The sequence below is a fragment of the Galeopterus variegatus genome, unplaced genomic scaffold (genome assembly GCF_000696425.1).
Source record: "Galeopterus variegatus unplaced genomic scaffold, G_variegatus-3.0.2 Scaffold229, whole genome shotgun sequence".
Classification (NCBI taxonomy): Eukaryota; Metazoa; Chordata; class Mammalia; order Dermoptera; family Cynocephalidae; genus Galeopterus; species Galeopterus variegatus.
The window spans coordinates 506828-530178 of NW_007726340.1; the positions used below are offsets into that span (position 1 = coordinate 506828).

The 23351-nt window shown below is 56.6% G+C and overlaps 1 pseudogene; it reads left to right on the forward strand.

Annotated features, from left to right (window-relative positions):
- The first annotated feature begins 3223 nt into the window (after nt 1-3223).
- LOC103585318 lies at nt 3224-3612 on the forward strand (annotated as a pseudogene).
- The last annotated feature ends 19739 nt before the right edge of the window (nt 3613-23351 follow it).

Consider the following 23351-nt stretch of genomic DNA (forward strand, 5'->3'; position numbering starts at 1 on the left):
GCCCCCCCGGCCCCCCCGGCCCCCACCGGGGCCCCCCCCCCCTTCGCGGGGGGGGGGGACGGCTACCGGGCGCCCCCGTTAGCGCCCGTTCTGGGGCCGGGGTCGAGGTGCCCCTCGCCGGGGCTTGGACTGCGTGCGCCCTGGCGCGAGCAGGGTTAACGCGGCGCCGCGCGTCCTGGAACCTGGCTGGGCCACGCCGGGGACGGGGGCGCCGCGCCGGGGGTGTGGGGGTCGTTTGCGGCCTCACCGCCCCTCGGCAACAGATGTTTCAGGCGTGTAAGACAAAGGCAGAGCTCCTGCTGCTGCCGGGAGAAAACCCGCAGGACTCCCTCGGGGGCAGGTAAAATTTCACCTTCTATTCGTGTCCCCCTCACGCCCCCGCCCGCCCCCGCCTTGTGTCCTGGCCTCTGCGCCAATCCGGAAAGCGCCACCACAGACGCCGCGCAGCCTCCTCCGCAGCCAAACCCGCTGACCCCAGCAAGGTCACGGNGCAGGCGGGCACCCCGCCCGGCGGAGGAGGGGGAATCCCGCTCTGCCCTCCCCAACGCCACCTCCCCTGGAGTCCTCTGGCACCGAACGAGGCGAGAGAGCGCGCGCGAGCTTCCCAGCCGGAGAGGGTTATTTTTAACCTGCCCCCCTTTCTATATCTGCCTCTCGGGTTTGCGCGCCCGCCCGCCCGCTCCACCAGCCGAGGACGCGGGCTCCTCACCTCGCTCGGCGACTCCGGACTCTGCGCGCCTCCCCCGGCCCGCAGCCCCCGCCCCTGCGCGGGCATCGCGCGGCTAAATCTCAGCCTGGAAAGGACCGATTAGGAGCCGCGTGCCTTTCTGCGAAATATTGGAACCGGGTGGGATGGGGGCGGGGAGCCCGGCGCTCTCGTCCCCTCGCCTCCCTCTCTCCCTCCCACCCCGCGCGCAGAGTGACTGCGAGAGGCGGCTCCTGCCCTCCCCCCGCAAACGGGGGGCGGCCGGCCCGGGGCGCCGAGCCCCACTCTGGCTTTCGGCCTTCTCAACGCCCACCCTTCTTCAGTCATCTACGAAGCTGGAGCTTCTAACACGCGGACCCTCCCGCAGCAGCGGCGGCGCCAAGTGGGGCGCTGCCCCCCCAGTCCCCTCCCTAAGCCACTCCAAACAAACACACCATTTAAACAGCAGCGGGCTTGCCACACCAACAACTTCAAGGCAGACCCCACCCCTACCAGTGCCGTGCCAGAGGCTGGGGAAGTGCCACGGGCGCACAGTGGGGACGCAGCGAAGGCACTTTCACGCCTCCCCCGCTCTTCTCGGGCTCGCCCTCCTGGAGACCCACCTTCCCCCCTCCCCCCAGCCCCTTCCCCAGCAGGCTCAGCAGCTCAGTCTCCCCCGCCCTTCCTCAGGGGATGAGGCCGCAGGAAGTTCACGTCCGCTCCCGTTACCCTGCTCTCCAAAAGGCCACCCACCCAAACCCCAGCCTGTCCTTCCCACAAAAGGAGGGGGGCAGCAGGGGAGCTGGCTGAACCCAGAAGCCCCCCTGGGGCTTTGACTACAATCCTCGTCACTTGACATTTTCCAGACTGCTCAGTGCCCAATCCTGGAGCCCCACAGGCACAGGGCCCCTGGAGCACCTCCTCCCGAAGGAGGTGGGATAACAAAACCGCTGCAGTCCAGAGAAGGGAGAACCGGAGCAAGTGGTGGGCCAGGAAGAAAGGAGGCGGCATTCCAGCTGCCAGGAGCTGCCTGGCTTAGTGGCAGGAAACAACACAGCCTGTTTGGGAACCTGGAATGGATTTCTCCCTGAGGCTTGGCTGGGATAGAGGAAACTGGCCTTGAGGGCTGGGGGTGCAGGTGGGGTGAGGAGGGCTGGGCCTCCACCCCAAGTGAGCAGCCTCTGGTGGTGGGATTACTGCAGAGAGGTAAGGAGCCCGGCAGGCTCAGCACCAGGGAGGCGTGAGAATGTGAGTGGAATACAGATGCAGGACAGCAGCTGCTGCAGGGCTGGGCTGGTGACTCCCTTGGGCCAGTGGCTCGGGCTGTGAGGACCTTGCCTACCCTGGAGGCAAGGCAGGCCCAAGAGGGAAGAGACGGGGACAGGGCCTCCTAAGCACAAGCAGGGCCTAGTATGGCAGAGCAGGGTTCTCAAGGGGCTTCTCCCCCTAGTCAGCCAGACACTGGGCGCAGGGCCTTCCTCAGAGCTGGAAAGTTCTTGGCAACCCTTGGATTGAGACAGTGTAATAGCAGCACCATCGAAGTCAGATGCTGTCTGGTCCCCTTCCTATGTCCAAGGTGCCTTGATGGATTTTACTTCTAACCCTCAAACTGCTCTTCTAGGAGGTGACGTCACCTCTCATTTCACAGACATGGTAACTGAGCTCTAGCGAGGGGAAGAGGCCATGGCAAACACCAGCATCTGGGGGCCCTCCCCTGCTCCCCACCCAGGGCCCTGTGGGTAGGGCCTCAAGCTGGGCATCAGGGAGGTGCCTGCAGGCTTTAGTACAGATGGATAGTATTTATGGATAGATGATGTCCTCCTTTGGGAATTTTAGAAAACTGGTTTTCTTGGGAGAGAAGGGCAGGGGCAGGGTGTAATGGGGGACTGGAGAGAGAAGTGCCACAGCCTGCCACAACCGACTCCCCCCACCCCTTTTAAGGGTTCCCATGTGGGGGTTTGGCTCCTGGGGCTGCAGAATTACTGTCATGGGGCCTGAGTCCACAAAAGTCTTTCTTCATCTGAAGACCAAACCTAAATTTCACAGAGCCATGTACTACTACGCTTCAAACGCGCGTGGTGACTGCTATGATGAAAAATACGAGTTCATTTAGGGCCTAGCGGCTTTGGGTGGTTATATCTCCTCCCCCCAACAACAAAATAACAGACAGCTCCTACTTTAATATTCATGTGGGGAACCGCTGGGTCTGTGGTGTCCTCCTGGTCCCCCAGCAGCCTGACTGCCCTGCCAGGAAGGGAGCTTCCATTTATGGCATGCCTTGGATGGACAGGCTGCTGCCCCCAGCTCTCCCTGGGTGGGGGATGGATCCTGGCCAGCTCCCCAGACACGTAGCCTGGTGACCAGACACACCAACCTCTGGGGAAGCGCCACCAGCCGCTGCTCCGGAGCCCGGCCTGGGGGCCGCCTGGGAAGCTTTCCTCAGGATGGAAAACATTTGCCTTTGGTTTTCAGCTGCGGCCTCATCCTGTGTCTGAGTGGACAACTGGCTGATTTTCCTCTCTTCCCAACAGCCATGGAATGTGGAGGTGTTTAAGAGCAAACACGAGGCAGGGGCAACTGTCTGAGTCCAGCGCCCAGCTGGTTTGAACACTCCTGGTTTTCTCCCAGGGCCAACAGAATAGTTTCTGCTTGTGTTCTGTGCATGGCTTCCCAGCCCAGCCCCCTTGGGCCTCACCTTCAACTGCACCAGACCCTTCCAGAACTCCCTCCTCCCTGACTTCTGGGGGGAGAGAGTCTCTTCCAGCTGTACATAGCTGACTTGGCCTGACCCCAGAACTGCTTTGTTCTGGAAAGTTGTAGGAGAATCCCTCTTGGCTGTTTCACGGAGTGGAGAATGGCAGGCCTCCTATGCTCCAGAAAGGGAGGCTCTCGAGAGAGGTCAGACTCACAACAGCCAGGCCAAATAATTGTGAAGGCTCACAGGTGGCTGGGGGCTGGCTTTGGCGTGAGGGGAGCTGCCATCTCCCGCTTGCCCCCCGCCCACCCTGACTGAATGATTGGACCCTGGTGCCAGACAGTCTGGGTCAAATCCCAGCTCCTGCACACGTATCTGCTGGGTGACCTTGGGCAGTTTGTTTAACCTCTCTGTGCTTCAGGTTCCAGCCATAAAATACTCTGAATTAAACACTACCCTACAAGGCTACTGTGAGACCAAACGGGATAATGCTCTTAGCAGCTGGTGAAGGCTCAATAAAGGGTAGCCACTTCCAGAGCCACCTGCTTGTGGGGAGCCAGCCCAAGTCTTGGGCTTTCCCTGCCTCCCCGGAAGCTGCACGTGTGAGACAAAGCTGGGGAGGGCATTCTGGGACTGAGAGTCGGGGTCTTCCCCCAGAGGGGTGGCCTGTCCTCCAGGGCAGGTGGGTCGTCTTCTGGGCACAGCCTCCCCACTCCTCAAAAGCTAATGCGCACTTCTTTGTGAGGTGCAATCTGACGCAGTGAGTCAGGGCTGGGCCCGAGGTTCTGCAGCTCTGACAAGCCCCCAGGTGAGGCTGCTACGGCTGGTCTGTAGACCCCACCCAGCGTGGTAAGATCTCAGCCCTGGAAAATGCTGGGTTCTGCTGAGTCCTGAAGGCCAGGCTCGGGGAGGGGATATGGGTTTTTTCCTGTCTGAGGAGGGCCCTCCAAGACCTCAGGACCAGGCACTGACTCTGTGTCCCCAAGCCCTTTGTCTCAGATCTAGTTCCTCTCAGTGGCCTGGGCAACCCTCAGGACTCTGCATTCACCATTTGCTTCCTGGCAGCAACATACCAACAAAAGGCAATATCACACTGCTAAGCTTGCAACCACGGCAAGTCCGGGTACTCTCTGGGCCTCAGTCACCCTATTTGGAACACTGAGAAGCTGGGAGAAACCGATCCCGCCCTTTCCTCTCGATGGTTCCTTGTACTCCTCTTCCCTTCCCTTGAATCCTTCCCAAGGCACAAGTCTGAGACCTGGGCATCAACCCTAGGGGCTAGGCCCCCACCCCATGCCTGCAGTCCTTGGGGTGTAAGATTCTCCCAAACTAATATTAACAGCCCACTAATGCTCAGGGCCAGGAACTTAGGTACTTTGCATCTACAAACTCTTTGCACCCTCACAACTACCCCACAAAGTGGGTACCATTATCACCTGTTACATATGAGGAAACTGAGGCTCAGAGAGGTAAAGTCCTCTGCACCCCTTACCAAATGCCCGAGGTCATGCAGTTGGGAAAGGGTGCAGGCCCTGCAGGGGCTGACTCAGGCCCTCAGACATGCCCACCCCTTTGAATATTTCATAGGGGAAACAGCCCATTTGGTTTTCTTGGCGCAGAGCAGGTGCAGACATAGCACATTGCATCTGCCTGATGGGTGAGGGCGTGGGGAAAGGGGTGCCCAACTCTAGTTGGGGATGGGAGGGGTAAACTGGTACAACCTCTTTGGAGAGCTTTTTGGCAATATTGACCCAAATAAGCACTACATGTGCCCTCTGACCCGGGCCCAGAGTCGTCTGCACAACGGCTAGTAACAGCAGTGTCTTTTGTGGCAGCGAAAGACTGGAGATCCCCTAAGTGTCCATCCAAGGGGGATGAGGGAAGAACCTCTGGGAAATTCCATACAGCGGAGTACTAAGGAGAGTGAGGGAGTGCTCTGCGCATTAATTGAGAGCAGTCTTCCAGTCAGTGAAAAAAGCGCAGCACAGTGTGTACAGATGTCCCACTTGTGCAAGAAAGGAGGGTGTATTTGATTTTTAATTTTTAACCATGAGCATATGATACTTACTAAAAGATTTTTAAATTTACTCTATGAGTAAATATCCACCCTTTGTGCTATGCGAGGTGGTTGAAGGAGTCAGCTCCCCTGCTTCCTGCAATGGGCAAGATAGGGATCATCCCCCATTTTACAGATGAGGAAGTGAGGGTGGGGGGCAGGATACAAACCTGAATCCCTGTACAGGGTGTCCTTACTGGGTGCATAGCCTTGGGGGACACAGCAGCCAGGACTGGCTGGAGCCCTAAGGTGTGTGGGTAGCCCCTGCTGCCAGGGCCAAGGACGACCTCCAGCCCAGTACACAAAGACACGCCTGGTTTTACGTGTTACTGTGCTCTCCATTCTATTTCTACCAGCAATATGCTTTCCTTTAGCCACCTGAACAAAGCAACATATGTTATCAAATTTAAAAACAGATGCCATTCTGGACTTTTGTGGGCCCTAAGACTGCCAGGAAGGCCTGATTGATAGGGAGGCTCCCTGTCATCCAAATCCCCACTCAGACACCACCTAGCTGCAGGGCCTCAGGCAGGTGACTCAAGCTCCCTATGCCTCTGTGTCCTCATCTGTAAAACAGGAGCAAGAATATGTACCTCAGAGGGTGGCGCGACGGTTGGTAGAGCAATGCTGGCAGAGGAGGGTGCTGTAAGTTAGCTGTGTTTTGGGGTTTGGGGTTTTTTTTTTTGGCAGCTGGCCAGTACAGGGATTGAACCCTGGACCTTGGTGTTATCAGCACCACCTCTAACCAACTGAGCTAACCAGCCATCCCCTGTTATTTTTAAAAGGTAAATATTTATATAATTTTTTATAACAGAGGGAATGTTCATGAAAACCCTTGACTGGTCCTTGCTGGCAGCAGAGGTGGGGCCAGGAAGGCAGGAGCTCCTTGGAGTGACAGAAATCTGACTCTGGCCACCCGCCAGCCCCAGGAGTAGCTGGTCACTGCCCAGGTGGGTGGATACACTATTCTAGTATAGAGGTCTGGTGGGCAGTGGCCAGAGCAGGGTCTAGCCGCCTGTGTTCCCTGGCTGGCATATTGGGTGGAAAAGACTGGGCTGAACGGCTGGAGGCCCCTGCGGCCCCAGGCCCCTGGAAGGAGGTTTAGAAAGGCTCCTGTGTTCTGCCCTGGTCCAGAGCTGGCCTTTTCCAGACCAAAGCCTCACGAGTCTTTGGAAAGAACGCTGAGTACCTGAGGCCCTGCTGCTGACTTGCTGTGTGAGCTCAGGAGACTCACCCGCCTTTTTGGGCTTCTGCTTCCTCACCCATAAAACAGGGATGGTGATAAGTACCTGCCTCATGGAACCAACAAGAAAATGGTTAGAGAAATGCTTTGTTATCGGTGTCCTCATGGCTAATTCTCACACAGACCTTATGTGCACCGGGCCCTGTTCCGAGGAGCAGTGTACACATTTTAACTCATGTTACAGACATGGCAACAGAGGCACAGAGAGGTTAGGGCACTTGTCCAAAGCCACACAGCTTGTAAGTGGCAGAAGTGCTGTAACTAGGTACGTACTGGAGGCCCAATGTAACTATTATAATTAACAGCTGTGGGGTCGGGCCTAAGGTTTGGAAGCTTCAAACTCAGATTCCAGAGGCAGCTTCAGCCAGGGAAGGAAGGCCAAAGAGGGAGCCACGGTTGGGTGTGGCCCCCGTGGCAGGGGCTGAGGCAGAGGTAGAAGTTACTTTCTCAGGCGGCAGGGTTTTAAGTTCCATATATCCTGAGTGTCATCTATGTGCTGGGAATCAAGAGAGATGCCTTCTTCTCTGTCACATTGTTTTAATTCCCAGAGAAACCATGCAAGGAACACCTGAGTGCCCCCATTTTACAGATAGTGCAACTAAAGCCTGGGAGGCAGAGAATTTCTTGGTGAACAGCATCATTTGGATGTGAACTCATCTTGTCTGGCTCCAAGGCCGCTATCCAGGACAAGGGTCCCGGGGGCAATCAAGAATGGAGGAGGCATTGACGTTTCCCCTGGAGAACAGGCTCCTTTTAGGGCTGCAGGGTCTCCCAGCAAACTTCTTCCATCCTGTGCACTGTCTGTGGAGCGCCTGCCCTGCCACCTTCACCCCACCGCACCCTGAGCCTCCGCACTAGCACGGGAGCTGAGCAGACCATTTTACGGACAGAGAAATTGAGGCCCACTAAGGGCAGAGACCTGCCCAAGGCTCAGAATCCTACTTCCTAGCACCTCTGGGCTCCCCTCACAGACCACAGAGCCCCTCCACCCAACCCATGCACCCTCACACCTACCCCCCCATCCATCTACCCTCGTGCCCATCCATCCATCCATCCATCCACCCACCCACCCATCCATCCATTCAAGGAGCAGTTACTAAGTGCCTACTGTATGCCACACAAGTGCTAGGGACTGAGCAGCTGGAAGTAGCAGTGGACTCAGAGCCTTCTGGAGAAGATGGGTAAGTGCAGAAGCACAGAAAGGGCCCTAAGCCATAGCTGGGTGGGAAGAAGGGATCCGAGGGCTTCCCAGAGGAAGCAACACCACACCTGAGACCTGAGGATGTGCAGGAGCTAGCAAGAGAACAAGGAAAGGCCCGGAAGGCAGGAGAGAGCGAGAGAGGGTAGTGAAAATGCAGCATGGCTGGCAAGTTGAATGTGAGAAAAAAAAGATAAGAAATGGGCACGGTCCAAGATACAGGGTGCTGTGGGTCACAGTGAGAATCATGGATTTTGTGATGAGGGCAATGGGGAGCCATAGAGGGTAAGCAAAGGAGCGAGGGACACCATTAGATACAGGTGATGTGAAGTTCCCAGTGGCTGCAGTGATGCAGGATGGAGTGATGATGGGGCTGAGAGCAGAGGCCAGGAGGCCAGTGAGGAGGAGGCTGGGACAGTTTCCCAGCAAGCAATGGGGGCCTGACCAAAGTAGTAGTAGAGGGCTGGAAAGGAGGGGTGAGTTTCTAAAAATGCCAGGAACAGAGCACAGGACTCAAGAGCCAGTTCCAAATACTGGTGAGGGAGAAGGGGTTTCTCCAAAGGCCATGCCACTAACCATTAGGGAATACTGCCCTCCTGGGGCTGGAGGGGCTGCCCTTCAGACCTGCCTCACCCAAGCCTCCAATACCTATTGCCAACTCCTGGGTCTGGCTCATAACTCCGGGTGTATCAGAGTCCGGCAGGTCAATGCTTTTAGGTGACAGATTGCATGTCTGAGGCCCAGAGAGGGTGAGGAGGCCACACGCATAGCGGCTCAGAGCCTACTTACTCCCCATCTCCAGCTCGTGCCTGCACCAGCCTCTTCTTTCTCCCCGTCTCACTGCAGGGGGGGTGGCAGGGACGAGAGTGTGACATCTGAGGCCTGCACAGTGGTGGCCTTCCTCTGGCCGTGGCCTCCGTGGCATCACTCTCTGGGTGTCAGTGGCGTACTCAGTCCAGCGCAGCAATGAAAGGCAGGTGCTGGGGACTTGGAAGGGAGACTCCCCTGGGAAAGGGATGGCTCTGCGCACCAGCCCCTACAGGCCGGCTTTGATGGCAGATAAACCCCAGCCGGCTCCTCGCTGGCTCTGTGGGCACCTGCCCCTCACTGGGAAACAAAGGCGGCTGCGGGTGGTGGCCAGCGACATGTGCAAACACGAGGAGGGGAAGCCCCAAGCAGCCCTCGCGCTGCTTCTGCCGCGGCTCTGTCTTTACTCTTGTTTCCTCCTTTTCAGACAAATATCCCCCTTGTAGACTGGATGGTCTCCGGTCCATGTGACCTCCAGAGCTCCTTGGTCACTTCCCCTCCCACCCTCAGAGCCATGGCTGAAAGATTTTGTCTCCCAAAAAAACTGCATTTACAGATCACCCACTTGTCTCTCAGGACTCGAAAGAACATGTCATCGGGCCTTGGATGGACACAGGCGAGCCAGGGGTTTGTGGGCCACATGTCTGTTGAATGAATGAGTGAATGGATGGACGGTGGATGGTGGATGGATGGATGAATGGAATTCCAGCCCCAAGCAAAGCTGCTGCTATTTTTGTTAGCCTGAGCAGAACATGATTTCCCCAAGGCTTTTAAGAACAAGGCAGGTAGTGCCCTGGGCCCCAGAGCCCCCTACGCAGTCCCCCTTCCTGATGCCTGTGCTGGGAAACTCAGGGGCACAGCCCAGCCAAAGCCAGACAGTGAGGGGGAACTGGGCCCCGGCTCCTGTGTCCCCATGACACATCATTCTAGGACCTCCAGAGTCCGCCCTCCCTTGGGCTCCCAGAGACCCCCAAGAATTCCCCTGACCTGTGAGAGTCCCCAGGCCCCTTGGGATCCTTGTTGGGGACCAGAAGGGCAAGCGAGGAGGGCAGGGTGCATGCCTGCCTGGAGCCTGCCTGGCAGCTTTGCAGCGCCTGCGAGAGCAGGGCATTTGTCATCTGCTGAGGACAGTGGGGATGGTTTAAGGTGAAATTTAAGCCCATTAGTGCTTGGCTAATGACATCAGCAGCAACGGCGAGAAAGAAGACGGTAGGGTGTGTGAGCGCCCATAAATTGTCAGGACTGGCGCCGCCTCCGTCCTTGGGCCTGGCTCTCCAGCTCCTCTGCCAGCCTGGGCCAGGTCCCCCTGCCACCCAATGGACCCCCGTCATCATGGGTAAGCCTGGCCCCCAGGGTCAGCGTGTGGCTGGAGCCTCAGCCGGGGCGTGAGAAAGGAACTGGCCAGGGAACCCAAGCGTGGAGGAGGCAGCGTCTTCTTAATCGCCTCCTTTTATAACTTCTGCTTTTTTATGCACACACAAGGGTCCCAGCTCAGCGCCAGTGTCTCTTCCCTGGGCTGAGCCGTCTCCCTGCAGCTAATGCCTGACAGCTCTGTTTATGCCTCCCCATAATTCTCCAGTTTTATGTTTTTTTTTCGGGGCCATTAAGCTCCCAGCCACAGATTCCTTCCCCTGCTCCCGCCTGCCTTTGTCCTTGAGGCCCAGCCACCCCACCACCCTTTGGGAGACCGGCTGTCCCCACCGCCCCTGTCAGGTAGACAAGGACCCTGCACCACAGGCCTCATCTGAGGCCTCACTCAGGATGGCCTTGTAGGTGGGGGCTTCTGGTCCCTGGGCCCTCCTGACACTGACTCCCTCATCCTCCCATCACCTCCCATTACAGGTTTTGTTCTGTCTGTCCCCAGGGGAGACAGCAGACCAGGAAAGCCCTCTCGCCCTGGGCCCAGAACCACCTCTGCTCGCCCCACCGCGCCCTCCTCCCCAGGGTCTTGTTTCTCGGTCCTGTCCTTTGGACTCTCTTCCTGGGTGACTATATCTCCTCTCAGAATCCAGCCACCTCCTGAGGCAAAGCTCCCCATTTCCCCTTGACCTGACCCCTCTCTGCAGCTCCGGACCTTGGAGTGCTTCCATGGTGTCCCCAGGCCACCTCAGATCCACAAACCTTGCCCTCTGTCCCTGTCCTCCTGTGACCTCCTCTCTGATGAGGCCCCAAATCTTGGGGTCCCCCCACCTGAGGCCTCCCCATCAGAGCACTCCTTCCCATCCTCAGAGCCACAGCCCAGAGTATGGATGTGTCACCTCCTGCCAGGAATTATATGACCATCTCCAAGTGGGATCACCCGGTCTCCAGCATCTGTCCCTGTGGGGCCCCACACAAGCTCTGCCCATGGCGCTCCCTTGCTATAAAGCTTTCAGTGCTTCCCATTACTTTCACCTCCTCTGGCCCCATCCTCAGCATGGTGCTCAAACCTCTCCAGCCCCAGTGCCTCGCGGGAGATGGCTCCGCTGCCCCTGCACTCTTCAGTGTGAGCTCAGACCTCAGCTGTCCCAAGTAGGTGCTGTCACACTGACAGACTGCATTCATGCTGCCTGGGATGCCCTTCCCTACCTCTTTAGGTCCAAATCCAGGGCAGCAAGGGCCTCTAAGGGCCTTTCCCGATGATTTCCTCAGCTAAAAGCAATTTCCCCTTTCCTTTGAATCTGCACGACCCCCTCCTGTGGCCCCTAGAGCTTCCCATCTCCTGGGTTCCTACATGCCCCAGGAGCGGGCCAGTGTACCTCTCAGAGCCTCAGTTTCCCCACCCATAACATGAGGCATTCATCCTTGGTGCTGCTGGCTGGGAACAGGGGTGGGATGGGGGGGGTCACACTAGGCCAGAGTCACCCCTGTGAAGGCTGACATGGATGTTTAAAAGGCAGAACCTTGCCTTGTCTCCCTCTGGTTTTGGGGGTACAACCCTGTCCACCTATTTTCACTCTGGGGCCTAGCACCTCCGGGCCTGGCGGTGACCCAGTGGGGAGGGAATGGGCTCCCCTCTGATTCTCTGGCTCCTCCCTGGGGAGGCCGTGCCAGCATCTGACTTCTGCCTCCTTTGTGAGGACACAGGCCAAGGTGCCACCTCTTCTCTCCTCTCTCTCTAATTTCCTCTCTGCTGAGCTGCCTTTGTCAGCCATAGGCCCCACCACCACCTGAGATCTGGACGCCCCTTCCCTGCACTTGCAGGGCTTGCCTAAGCCCCACCTCTTCTGTGGAGGCTGCTCTGGCCTCCTGCAGCCACCCTTTGCTATGGCCTCATCTATCCCCCAAATTGCCTGGCACCATCACCTCTGCCCTTTCCTCCCTCCCTGTTGTGGATGAGGGAGGGAATCCAGGCCTGCCTCCCTTAACTGGGCACTGCCCACCCCGCCTCAGAACAGAGGAGCAGAAGCAGACCCCAGAGCATCTTGACGCCCACCCCGGGGATAGATTTCCTCTGCACGTGCGCTCAGAGGCCGAGCTCTTGGCTTGGTTTCAATCGATTCCAACCCGAGTCATCCTATGTCTCCCCAGTGTGTCTGGCCGCAGCTCTGCCCTGCCCGTCCGGCTGGCGCTCCACGCAGACGACTTCCTGCCCTCGGCAGTTTCACTGTTGCATGGTGGTCAGAGCACTGCCTGGCCCTGCATCCGGCATATGACCAGGGCAAGGCACCTGGCCTTGCCGAGGTGGTGTTCTCCAAACAAGGCCTGTTTGGCCCTTGCCCTCACCCCACAAATAGCTCTGGAGCACCATTTACCCATGGGGCACTGGACCAGGCAAGGAGTCCTACTGTTAAGAGCGGAGTGAGTTTTTAATTTGCAAGGCCCAGTGCAAAGTGAAAACACAGGGCCACTTGCTCAGAAAGTGTGAAAAATCTCCAGACAGCAGCAGCAGAGCACCAAGTGCAGGACATTTCTGAGCTTGGGCCCTGAGCAGCTACACAGGTTGTGGGCCACGAAGATGGGCCTGGCTAGGAGGAGGTCTTGGGACAGCTGCCACACCCTGGCAGTGTTCCCCAGGTCCCAGACATTTTGCTGAATGCTGCAGGAAGATCATGAGTTAATCTTCAAACCACACTTGTACCATCACAGCTACCAATAATGCTCGTGGTAAGGAGAGTTCCTCTTTATTGAGCACTTACTATGTGCCGAGTGCTTTGCATATAGCAAGTCAATGAACTATCGCAACGCCCCAGTTCTGCAGTTTAGGAGATGGGGGTTCAGCGGGGCAAAGTCGTCTGCCCAAGATTGTGAGGTAGGAAGGTGCTGGAGGCAGGAATGAGCCCCAGTCCTGAGCATGCTGACTGAACCGCATGCCTGATGGGTGGGCCAGCCCTGTGCCCATCTCACCACAAACATCACTAGGCCCTCCTCCAGGAGTGAGGCTGAAACAGCGAGGCCACTGTGGCAGGTAAAGCACTGAAACCCCTAAATGGAGCCTGAGACACTACCCTCAATATCTCCCTGCAGAGAGAGGCAAAAACTGAGGCTCAGAGAGGGCGAATGACTCTTGCAAGATCACGCAGCACAGCAGGCCCCCCAAATCCCCAGCAGCCCTGTTTTCTTTTTTTTTTTGTGACTGGCTGCACCACGCTCAGTCAGTGAGCGCACCGGTCATCCCTATATAGGATCTGAACCCGCGGCCGGAGCGCTGCTGCACTCCCAGCACCGCACTCTCCCGAGTGCGCCACTGGCTCGGCCCAGCAGCCCTGTTTTCTTTTTTTTTTTGTGACTGGCTGCACCACGCTCAGTCAGTGAGCGCACCGGTCATCCCTATATAGGATCTGAACCCGCGGCCGGAGCGCTGCTGCACTCCCAGCACCGCACTCTCCCGAGTGCGCCACTGGCTCGGCCCAGCAGCCCTGTTTTCACAGAACTTTTTCTGCCCCCGGCAAATGTTCACAACCTGATGCATAATGAAAAAGGCAGGATGCAAAAGCAGACATTTAGCACAATCCCAATTTTGTTGAATAAACTGGGTGGAAATACACAAAAATGCTAACTAACATTGGTCTCCTCAGAGGTGCGAAAGGTGACTTCTGTTTTCTTCTTTATACTCTTTGGTGTCTTCTATATATGTTTATTTTTCAGCAAATTTTTAAAAGGACCAACAGCTCTGAGTTTTCTAGAATGAATGGGAGCAGGAGTTTGTGGAACCAAATTCTGGTTAACAGAGTTACCATAGATACTGGATGGGGATTACACATTCTCCAAGAATCAGAGCACAGTACACTAGTTTCGGGCCTGCGGTGGTCTGGGCCTCTCTTCTCTCCTCTGCTGAGGATTCAGAAGGCTCCTTGGGCCCTGAGGGGCCTGGGTCTTCCCTGGGATGTCTCTGCCTGGCTTGCTGGGGAAGTCAGTGCTCTGTAGTGTGTGGTGCTGGGGGAGGGCTGCCTGGGCTCCCTGGAGCTGAGAGTATTGATGTCACCCCGGATCCTTCCTTCCTGTCCCTTAACTGGGAGCAGTGGCTCCTTAGGAAGCATGTCCCAGTGTGTGCCACCGCCTTCCTGCCCAGCCCACCACTTTGGCCCTCACTGGTCCCCACCTGCTTCTGTCCTCCCTATGCACCCTGAGGCCTTACTTAGACTCACACCCACCCACCCTCTCCTGCTCCCCATCACCCCAACATCCACAAGACCAGCTTCTTGCCCCCTCTCCTGCCAGCTGGCCCCTGCCACCCTCGCCCCATGTCTCCAATGTTCTCTGGCCCCTCAGAGACTATTCCCCAACATCCCTGCCTGGAGCACCTGGTTCCCATGCCATGCTATGGCTGCAGGGCACCTCTGTCTGCGTTCCTGTCACCCCCGGCAGATCCCACTGGGCTTGTCCATGTCCCCAGCCTGTGGGTCCGGCACAGTGCAGTGCTGGAGAGTCCATCAACAGTCCCCAGCTTGGAGGTGGGGCTGGGCCAAGACCCCCAGCACACCCCCATGCCGACGCTGGCCTTCTGCAGACAGCTCCAAGCCACCTCTTGCCCAGAGAGCCCCCTGGGTCTCTGGCCTGAGAAGAGCTGACAGGTCCTTAATAGCAGCAGGCCACAGATGCGCCTGAGCGACACTGCGCCCGGCCGTGAGGCGATGGCTCGCATCAAAGCCTCATTTTTCTTCTTCCTGTTAGGCTCTGAAACAATTTACATAAAAAGCCCCACATGTGTCTGCGACAAAGACGCATCTCTTCTCATAACTGGCCAGCATCCCCCTCGGCTTCCAGATGCCCCCATCTGAGCCTGGCCCCCTTCCCCAGGAATGGGGGGTCTCAAGGACCATCCTGTGCCTTGGTCACCTAGACCTGGGGCTGGGGAAAGCCAGCCAAAATAACAGCCATGCCATATAGCTCTTGAAACATGAACGAAAACAAAACCCAACCAACCCTTAGGGCTTTTGGGTGTAGGGACAGGCATCTACCAGCTGAGTTTGAGGATTTCAGCGAAGCCCAGTTCTGGCCTCAGAAGAAGAAAGGGTTTCGGCAGGACTGGGGGTAGCTGTGTGCACCCCCTGTGAGTTCACGGGGGAGATGGCTCCGAGGAACAGAGGCTGGCCTGAGTGCCTCGGAACCAGGGCCGGGAGCCAGGTCTCCCTGGCGATGAAGCCCGATTCATGGGTGCCGGCTACAGTGCCCACGGCCCTTCTGCTTGGTCTGGGTGGCTGTGGAGGAAGCTCCCAAACAATCCTATTCTCCAGCAGCCTAAGCCTAAGACCCCACTGTCCTGGGCTTTATTTTGGGCAAAGGATTACCATCTCTTGGCTCCTCTTTTAAGAAATACCACACCCAGAGAGTGTAACAGGGCAGCTTCACCACCCCCACGAGCAAATGGCAGCCAGACCTTTTGTCCTGTGTGCCCAGGAGAAGGGGGCAGAGCAGGGCCCACCCCCAGCCCAGGGTCCCCTCTGCTGACTTACTGGATGGCCTGTCTTCCCGTGTGTCAGATGGGTGATTTGGGAAGGGTACTCCTCGCACGTGTACTGGTAGGATGTGAATTCTATGCGTTCAATATTATACAATTATTCTTGCCTGTGCACTAGAATGTGCTATGTCATCGTGTGACTCACACAGTAAGGCCTACGTGTTGCCGCTGAGGGATGAACACTCAGCCCTATGTGTATGGCCCTTGCTTTGCAGGATTTTTGAGGGTACTGATTGTACATGATTTTTCTTATGTGTGCATTATAGACCCCCAAGTCCCGTGGAAGATGTGACCACACTGGGATGTTTCTGGATTTTGAGGCTGAGGCAGCCAAGGGCATGGCCCACCCATCTGTCCCCTCCCCCTCCTGCCTGGCTCACTGCCTTGGTCTCCTGTGTGTGTCCAGGGGAGCCTTCTTAAATACAAACGAGACCATGGCAAATCCACTTCTGAGGCATACAGCCAATGCTGTGCTATACATGGGAATGCTATACATGGGCACCACACAACGTGTTCTAGAACATTCCTGGCAGGTTTATTCATAAGATTCTCAAACTGTAAACCACCGAAATGCTCATCATAGGTGGAAGGGATAAACAAACTGTGATATATGCATACAATGGAATACTACACAACGATGAAAAACAAGCTGTTGCTACACATGACATAGAGTCTCAGAATCGGAGCACTGAGCGAAACATCTGGGTGCACAGTCGTCACCCCGTATTCCCGAGAGCTCCGATCTAAAACCGCGGATAGTACCGAGCCTGACATACACTGCCTTTTCCCCTATACGTGCACCCCTATGATAAAGCTTAATTTATAAACGAGGCACAGTAACAGCCTAACAATAACTGATATTGAAACGGAACAATTGTAACAATATGCAGTATCGCTCCTGTTGCAGGGTGGGTGCAGGATGCCGGATCTCAGGTCTCTGAGAGGCTGCTAAGTGTCTATAGGCTGGGGAGCGTCCACAGCGTGGATCCGCTGGACGAAGGGAGGATTCTCATCTCGGGTGGGACAGAACAAGACTCAGAATGGCGCACAATCTAAAACTGATGACCTGTTTATTTCTGGAATTATCCATTTATTGTTTTTGGACCATGGGTGACTGTGGGTAACTAAAATCTTGGAAACCAAAACCGTGGATAAGGGGGGACTGCTGTATAAGGTTGCATATATATGAAATTCAAAAGCAGACAAAACGACTTTAGGGCAGAAAATGTCTGAGGGGGGCACACGGGGGACTTCTTGGGGCTGGTGATATTCTTTTTCTTGACTTGAATGTCAGTTATACATGAGTGTGTTCGGTTTGTAGAAATTCATTGCTGTTCACTTAAAGTTCGTACTCTTCTCTGTATGCAAGTCAATAAAAAGTTAAAAAGTAAAACAGATGAGACCCCAGCCTCCTCTCTTCAACCTTCGCAAAGCCCCTTGCTTTGCTCAGACTAGAGACCCCACCTTGGCCTCTGTGGTCCCATCAGTAGCACCATCAAACTGCTCCTGTTCTCCTTGGCCAATGGCACTCCCCAAAGTCAGGACGGCCATGTGGCCTGCTTCGGTCAATAAATTCGAGTGGAAGTGGCACGTGCTGCTTTAGGGAAGAAGTGCTACACATGCATATGCCTGTCTCTCTCTGCTGTGACATGCGAGCACTCCAGATGGCTGCAGCTCTGTCTGCCCAGGGCCCTGAGTAGCGTCAATGAGCAGCCTCCCTGCTGTGCAGTCACAGACCCAGGAAGGTACTGGGATTCGGGATGCTTGTTATACTGCACGCCCAGCCCATCCTGACTAGTACAACCAGGCAGTCATGGCTCTTGGTGGACTGGTTGCTGACATCCTCTCTGGCTTTGTGAAATAGAAACATTCTGCCTGTGAACCCCGTGGATGCTACGCTGCAAGTATGCTGGATCTCACAGCTGCTCAAGTGTAGCTGGCTCTTTCCTGTTTTGCGCCTCTGTACCTGCGCCCAGCATACTCTTCCCCGCTTGCCTCCCAGGCAGACTGTGCCTTGCTCCTTGACCCCTCAGGCAGGGTGGGGGCTGCTCCCTCTTCTGGCTCCCACAGCCCCACGGTACCTCCGCTGCGCCAGCCTACTCCACCCTCTCTTGCTGCTGTCTGTGGCTCCTTGAGGCCAGGGCGTGTGGTCAGTGGTCAATCATTATTTTCTGTAGGAGCAAGCAAGGAAGGGAGCGAGACTCCTGGGCTCTTGATCTCCAGGTCCTCGGGGAGGGACTCTGAAGGCAGCCCCTGCCCTTGACCACAAAGCCATGTGCAGCCTGCGAGGCTGTGGATGCCCCGGTCAATCTCCAGCATCCCTCCTGGCAGTCTCCCACAGCCAGCGCGCTCAGAAAACACAGCTTGTCTTAAACCTGTCCTCCCTCCTCGTATTTCTAAAGGCTGCCATTTCCACCCTGGGGCCTCCTGCTGGCTCAGAAAAGCTGGGGGGTGCAGGGAAGGACTTGGGGGTGCTTGGGGGAAACAGTGCTGCCGATTAACCTGTTTTAAGTGATGCAAGTTGGAATCCCAGGGAAAGAACATTTTTTGCAGAAAGGCCTCCATTTGAAGCCACATGATAAATGATCCCGGGGCTCAGCACTGGCCTTGGAATCCCAGCTACAAACGCTGGTGGGGAAACCTCCCGGAGCAGGAGGGTTTCCAAGCGGCCTTTACTGACTCCACCGTTATCGGGCCAGCCCCTGTGGGAGCCTCTTGCTTCTAGCTCTGGTGAGGACAGGACTGGATGGGGGCATGTGGGCAGAAGTCTGGGGGGCCTATCAAGGAGTGAAGCAGGCCCTGGATGTCCTGTGTTGGGGGGTGGGGGGCTCTTGGTCCTACTGAGTTCTCCTCCACCTGTCCCTCCTCACGAGTCCCCCACCACAGAGCAGGAGAGGATGGGAGCAAGCCCCTGGACGGTCACAGCTGGGAGAGCTCTGAGCAATCACCTTGCCTTCCTCTGTGTTGCCACAGAACTCGGAAGCTCAGAGACGGTGGGCGACTTGCTCAAAGTCACACAGGAAAGCTATTGCTGGGGGCCAGCTCTGCTGCCTTGGTGGGTGGCTCCCTTGCTGCTGGGGGCTGGTGGGGGGGGGGGTCAGATTGAATCCCTTAACTTAGCCTGCAGTGTCCTAGGTGAGGGGTACTCCTCTCCATCTTCATTTCTCACCCCTCTCCTGCACATGCTCCAACCATACTGGCTCCCACTGGCTCCTCATATGTGCCAGGTCCCTGACCCCAGGCCTTTGCACAGGCTATTCCCTCTGCCGGGACCACCATCCCCCTGGATCATCTCATCACCCAAAAGCCGCCCCTCCAAGAAGCCCTCACTGACTACCCTGCCTAAGGGAGCCCCCCACCCCACCCCACCCCACAGCCTTACCATGTTCTGAAATGACTGGCTTCTTGTCTGTCTGCCCCACTGAATGGTAAGCTCCATGACGGCAGGGTCTTGTCTGTCTTGTCGGGGCACACAGCAGACACATGCTTGAGTGACAGGTGGATGCTGCACTCCAGCCCCGAGCCTGGGCAGGGAGCGAGGCCTATGGTGGTTTCCAGGCCACCCTGACACTCAGGAATTCCTGGTTCAGCCTGTAGGCCCTTGGGCACAGGGAACCCTTCCCCCTCGCCACCTGCTGGCCCTCCTCCTAAGTCCTCTCCACCCCTCCCGCACCTCTCTTGCTCCTAGTCACCATTTGACTCTGCCACCTGCCCAGACTCCTCCTAGGCCCCAGTCACCGATGAGACAATGCCCCTGCCCCCTTGGTCTGGCGTTCAGGTGTGACCCTGCCCACCTTCCCAGCTCCCAAACTTTGTGCCTAGTAACACTAACTCACAGGAGCTACTTGCACCTGCCAGCTCCTTCCTGCTTGCCAACCTCCCACACTGGGCACATCCTGGGATGCCCCATCCCCTCACTTGCTTGGCAAAACACTAGTAGGCCTTGTCACCTTGGTTTGGAGATCACCTCCTCTCTATTCTCGCTGTGACTTTCCGACAGATGCCTGTCTTAGATTCCCTCCCCTTCCCCTGCTGCCGGCTGCCACGGCACTGGTCACTCGTGGGTCAGGATCTGCAGCCATCTGCCTCCCAGCCAGCCTGCAGTGTCTAGTTCCATCACGGTGCCCCCAGCACCTGGTACACAGTAGGTGCTCAGAAAAAGTTAACAATGTGGGCTGGTGAATGGACTGGGGTCATGCAGTTCCAGAGGCAGAATCTGGTGGCTGCACATGTGCCAGAGACCTAAAGACTGGGGACGAACGTGCCACCACCATTCCCTTGGGACTAGTAAAAAGAACAAGAGCAGCTTTCACTTGCTCAGCATGTACTATGTGCCAGGCACTGTGCTGAGGCATTCATATGTGGGTCATCTCTTTCAACCCTCAAGACAACACCGGTACCATCATCATCACCAGTGCAGAGGTGAAGACCCTGTGCACAGAGAGGACAAGCAACTAGCCCAAGGCCACGCTGCCAGGAAGTAGAGGAGCTGGGACTTGAACCCAGGTCTGTTTGACTCCAAAATCACGCCCTTCAACTGCGATGAGCTGCCTGTCACCCGAGCATGCAGTTCTAGGAGGCCCCGGGAGCTCTGGTGAGGTGGGCCGTCTGCTGGACTTCCGTCCTGAGCCCCACTGCCATCGTCTTCAGCCACACCATTGCCAAACTGCCCCATCCCACAAATCAATCCCCAGGGCTTTGGCCAGGGCCAGGGAGGAGGAGGGGTTTCCTGGTGTGTAAGCCTACCTCCACGGCACTAGCGTCGACACATTCAATTTCAGACTCACTCCCTTCTTGGAGGGCAGATAGGGCTCATGCCACCATTTGAAAGCTGAGGAAACCGAGGTCCAGGCCTCACAGCAGAATTCTAACTCTGGCTTCCAGTCTGAGACGCTACACCCTTGACTTCTGGGTGGGGGCTGGGAGCCACCTTGGTGTAGGACTCTGGGAGGTGACACTGGATTCCTAGGGTCCCCCTACAAGGCAGAGGACCCTGGGAGAGGGCACCAACCGAGCTGCCATCAGCCCTCAGCATCCAGGACTCCCAGAGGCCAAAGGACATTGTGCTGAGCCAAATGTTTGAGTACAGTCTGGGTGAATTTGGCCCTGCTGCCAAGCCCACTCAGGCTACTAATAAGGTTTTCCTCTCAGTCTCTGGTCCCTCGCTGTCTACTTTCCCACCATTATAGCACTGAGCACACAGACACAACGACTTGGGCACTTGTCTTTCTCTCCCCCTGGTAGCACTGGGGGGGCAGGACCCTGTCTGGGGCCCCAGCCCTGGCCCATGCAGGGCTCTGACCAGGAGGGAGACCCTAGTAGGCATCTGTTAGATGAGTGAGCGGGTGGTCGTGCGTTTATTTCGCGTCTGTAATGTTCCTTGGCCTGTCTCTTTCAAGAAGCCCTCCCTGAACAGTTTATCCTCACAACCCTGAACATCTGGAGCTCTCAGGAAGCACAGATCTCACCCCAAGACTCAGTTTAGCCCCAGACCAAAATCACAGCATCCCTGTGGGCTCCGTCCAACTTCTGCTCTCACCGTTGGGAGGAGCACTCACTTCTCTCTGCAGTTCTTCACTCAGTGCCCCGGGTGCTGCCTCTGTACCGGGTGCCGAGTACAGCAGCAGGCGGGACGGGCACGGCCTCACCCTCGAAAACAAGCACTGAACGTTCCAGGTCAGCCTGGTCCCCTCTGGGTAGCTTGGCTCTTGGCAAACCTCACCCTGGAATATGTGAGGACATGGGGAACTGTTCCCAATGTGTTAAGTGAGAAAAGCAGGTCACCAAAGGGCACGCAGCAAGAATATGATGCCACTTTTAAAAAAACGTATATCTATGCCTGGTTCTGGAGCAACCTGGCCCAAAATGTGACATGGCCATCAGTGGGGAGGGGGGGAGATCACAGGGGAGACTTATTTTCTTGGGAATTATATTTGCCAGATTTTCTGCAATGAACATATATTATTTGTCACTAGGCAGACTTTATCCTCCATAGCTGGGCTGAAGCTGGTGTTCTGCTTTCTGGAGCTGTAGAGAGTGCACATCTGAGAAGACCCCTCGTGTGTCAGCCACTCTGGCTTGGGCGGGGTCCACAGGCTCCCTACCCTGGAGCCTCTGCCAGCCCCTGGATCAGAGGCCACTCCACCCTACCCAACATGGGGCTGGGCATACAGCAAGTGCATAACACCATCCTGCAGAGAGTGGCCAGCCTCCTCTGCAGGCCTCTGTATCCTTACCTGCACAAGGAGGGTGCTGGTAACAGCATGTGTAGAAGTGGTAGCTGTCTCCCCACACCAGGATCCCTAAGCACCAGATCCAGAGACAAAGCGATGTCTATACTCATCCCCAAACCCAACTCTCACTTTGTTCCTCCTAGTTTAAAGCCTTCCATGGCTCCCCAGTGCCCCCAAATAAACCCCCCTTGTTTGTGTTTAAGGTCCTACACCCTCTGACCCCTGCTCCCTCCACCAGCCCCCTCTCCACAAAACAAGTCAGCCACCTGCTAGCTGGGCTGCTTCATGCCTCCGGGCCTTTGCACATGCTAGTCCCTCTGTCCAGAACAGATGGGCCCTCCCCTATTCACCCTTCAAAGCCCTGCCCAGGCATCAGTCCCTGTGAAGGGCCCTCCCCGTCCCCTTACCCCGCCCCGCCCAGTCTGCTCCCTGGTACACACATTGACTATCACACTAGTCGGCAATTAGGGCTTGGCGAGTCTGCCTCCTACCAAACCGGACGCAAAAGGGACTGGGCCTTGTGTCTTTGTTTTGAATCCCTGGTGCCCAGATACCGCCCACAGACAAACAGGTGCTCAGGAACATCTAGCTGACAGGTGGGTGAGTCGGTAAACAACATCTGCACAGCCCTTTACAGTTTACGAGGCCTTTTCCTGTCCTCCATCTCACAGGCCTCCTCTCACCAGGCAGCTAGAAGGGGAGGCTCCCGGATCCCATCCCAGACTGCAGGCGCTGCCTCCGAAAGGCCTGGGGGCGTCAGAGCTCCTCTCCTGGGCAGGAGCTGGGGTCTGCCAGGGGCCTCTGCAGAGCTTCCCAAAAGCAGCTGGGACCCCCTTTCAAGCAGGAAACCAACAGTTTCCTCTGCTAAGGGCTCCTTTCCCACCCTCCTCTGGAGAGAGTCTGGCCTGGCGAGTGCCCAGGTACCTGGTGGCCGGGCAGGTGAGGCTCTGCCATCCCGCCCGGGGCTGCTGGGATGTGGCCGGCTGGAGCAGCAGCTCCACCAGTGAGTCTTGGTAACAGTTGCTATGTAAAACGCTCAGAGGGGGAATTTACTGTCAGCGTTAATAATAGATGAAGGTTTCAGAATTTTTGATGCCTTACGTTCTAAGCCGTTTGATTTATAATGTCTCTGGAAAGGGAGAGATGAGGGTGGGGGTGAGGGAGGAGGCGTGGAGGCATGAGCTGGGAGCTCATCTCCCGGCACCTTTGACAGACAGAGAAACCAAGTCCCAGAGGGAAGAAGCAACGGAGCCACGTGACTTCGGAACGCCAGGACCCACAGGGACTTCAGATGCCCGACGGTGCCCCGATCCATGGGAGGAGAAACCAAGTCCCGGCCCCTCCTGCCCCGCACCCGGGTTTGTTTGGATGGATTACTGATTCTCCTTTTAGTGCAGGCAGGTGTATCTCAAGTAGTCTCTGGAAGTGCCACTGATGGGCGCCTGCAGCGGGGCTGTGTGGGGCTGATTACAGGCACTACGAGGCAAAATGCAAGTCCCAACTTCCCTTCTGCTTAGCTGCAAGTGGCGGCTGCTGTTGGGGGGCAGGAAGCAA